At 39.3% G+C, this 2,500-nt stretch overlaps 1 protein-coding gene across 1 annotated transcript in view; it reads left to right on the forward strand.

Moving 5' to 3' along the window:
• Nucleotides 1–1,090, forward strand: part of LOC138019098 (uncharacterized) — a 9,065-nt gene extending 7,975 nt beyond the window's left edge. The window contains exon 6 of the mRNA XM_068865770.1: nt 1–1,090. This exon is cut by the window's left edge and continues 903 nt beyond it. The gene's annotated coding sequence lies outside the window, so the exon portion shown is untranslated.
• Nucleotides 1,091–2,500: the final 1,410 nt, after the last annotated feature.

Here is a 2,500-nt window from a genome sequence, read left to right on the forward strand (position 1 = left end):
ACCTCATTAATCTTTATTTAGCGACTATTGTTGTAAGAACATTTGCAGGAATGGACCATCAGTAATGCATAATTTATTTATTAGGCTTGTAAATTAAGCATCTTTCGTGAAAGTTGTAGTGAATCGGATGTATAGCTTGGTTATTTCCCAGAGTGAGAGAGGAGAAAAAATTTCTTTGAGCGGGAAGTGAGCAGGGAGAATTTTACTAAGGAAAACGACGAATTACGCGGACTTTTCACTTAAACTTGTATTTTGTCCGCACAGAAAGTACTAATGATGCAACGCAACTGAGCTCCGTTTGAGCTTTCGTGGCTGGTGAACTCTAGCCCTTTTGCTCAAAGCCTTACTTGGTTTTCACAATGTTCGTGCATAAACTTGCCCTCCATTTGGAGGGCTCTTTTCTCCCTGTACCAAAATTTTGTAATTCTTATATCAGAGCTTAGAGAAATTGTGGTTAGATTCTTTGCTGTTATGGTTGTAAAGTTAGTGGAATAGTTGTAACTTAAGGTGGGTATTTAATCGATTGATTGTATAGCGGACTTGTAAAAATTTCAGTGTTAAGCACTTTTAAAGGAACACCTTGTTACACGAATCGCGTGAAATAATGAAGTTAACTCAAATTAATGTCAAATCTCTGGTTTTAGTCGTCCAGTCGACAATTTTAGACGAAGTTTAACGCATTTCTTTTGCAAGTGAGACAGTCCATTTGTCATGGAAACGTAAAGAATTTAATGTGTTTGGCGGCAGAATTTAGAACTTTTTTATCGGCTGCATGGATTTTGGTCATGAGCCGGTTTTTCTGTTTAGTCGTCGTAGAAATGGAATCAGGCGAAATGGCCACTGTTCTTTAGCTAGCACGTGTCGTTTTAGTTTTTATCAAAACTAACATAAAGCAATCAGCTAGATGTAGTGAATACAGCAAAAGGAACTATTTTCAGTTACCAATTGTGAAATGTGTGTTACGTTTTAATTGCATTTCTGAATCTACGTTAGATCTTGTTTTTGTCCGACATTGCGTTGGATTCTTCCGTGTGAAATGCCGGCACCTTGATAAAGGTGTCCTTGATTAAAAACCTGCAAAGGAAATCAAGCTCCTTGTGGATATTTTTTGTCTTACCCCAGTCGAAGTTTTTAGTTTTATCTCTGGGGTTTTATCCCACAAGGGAGGCGCGCAGTCCGCGTGCATACTACTTCATTACATGTCGAACTTGCTTCGTGTGATTAAGAGAGATTTAACGACGGAGGTCCATGTTTTTAATTAAGGACCGAAGAAATCTAAACTAAATCAGAAGTAAGTTAATAGGGCATTTCCGAGTTCATGTCTGCCTTCTCTTGAAAGCGAGTCTAAGTGCGAAGTTTTTGTGATGGTAATTAGTTCTACTTTACATATGAATGAAAACTAATTTTCATAAGAAAAACTTCGCACTTAGACTCGCTTTGAAGAGGAGGCAGACATGAACTCGGAAATGGCCTAGTTTTGGAAGTTATACTTGTGCTTTACCTTTGTGGAGAATTTGCCAAATAATCGGTATGATTTTGGCTAGTTGCAGTTGTAGTTTAGCTCTGCGTTACTTTGAAACACCGAGGCTTTGAGAATGATTCGCAAGTCTCTCGACTCCACAGCACTTATCTTTTGCGCATGTCTGCTGAGACACTTTGGTGGCGAGATTGCAATTGGGTTTTGAAACAAAAAATGTATATAAAAACTTTGGTGATGTCGACGGCATGTGCAGCCTTTAAATTTAAGAGCCACCCTCAGTACGTTTGTATCTTTTCTTCCATCCAATTGAGTAGAGCAATGTTGACGAGACATTTGCAGTGGCAGTGTTAAAGAGAATGAAACATCAACCTCTACATTCTGTCGCCGGTTGGCGTACACATTTGCAAAATAATGTACTAAAACGCATGCAGCTGCACTTGCAACATGACTCTTGAACTCATGAAATCTAGTGATTACGAGGCATGGCCTTCGCCCTGTTTACGTTGTTGAAGCTTCCGACGAACAAGAACCACTCTTATAGATATAACTTGGGGGATGAGGTACTCAAATCAAATCCACCTATGGACAACGTAAGGGTAACTGCCTCAAAGGAATAAAGCAAAGCAGGGAAAACACTCCATTGTTCCAGCTTGTCTCGTCCATATACCCTTTCCGTAAATCCTCTGCTGTTAAAGTTGATGTGGCGAAACCTTAACAATCAACGATGGAAATTTCCCGCTCTTTTTAGCTTTACCGAGAAAGAGTTGCTTTCTCTCCGAGTACTTGTAACTTGTCTTCTAATGAAGTTTGAATGGAACATTTTCAAGGTTTCAATGATTTCGTTGGAAAGATGAACTTTCAGCTGTGACTTTTGAATAAACAAGTCCTTCCTTAGTGGTGTGACATCAATGCAGGCAGCGCGCAGTGAAATGATTTACCCTTGCTGATTATAAACCAGTCTGCATGAGTGAACGGCTCCCATGGACAATCCTGTTGTAATTTACAAAAGCCACAGAAAAG

The sequence above is a fragment of the Montipora capricornis genome, chromosome 10 (assembly GCF_036669925.1).
Source record: "Montipora capricornis isolate CH-2021 chromosome 10, ASM3666992v2, whole genome shotgun sequence".
NCBI classification, from domain to species: Eukaryota; Metazoa; Cnidaria; class Anthozoa; order Scleractinia; family Acroporidae; genus Montipora; species Montipora capricornis.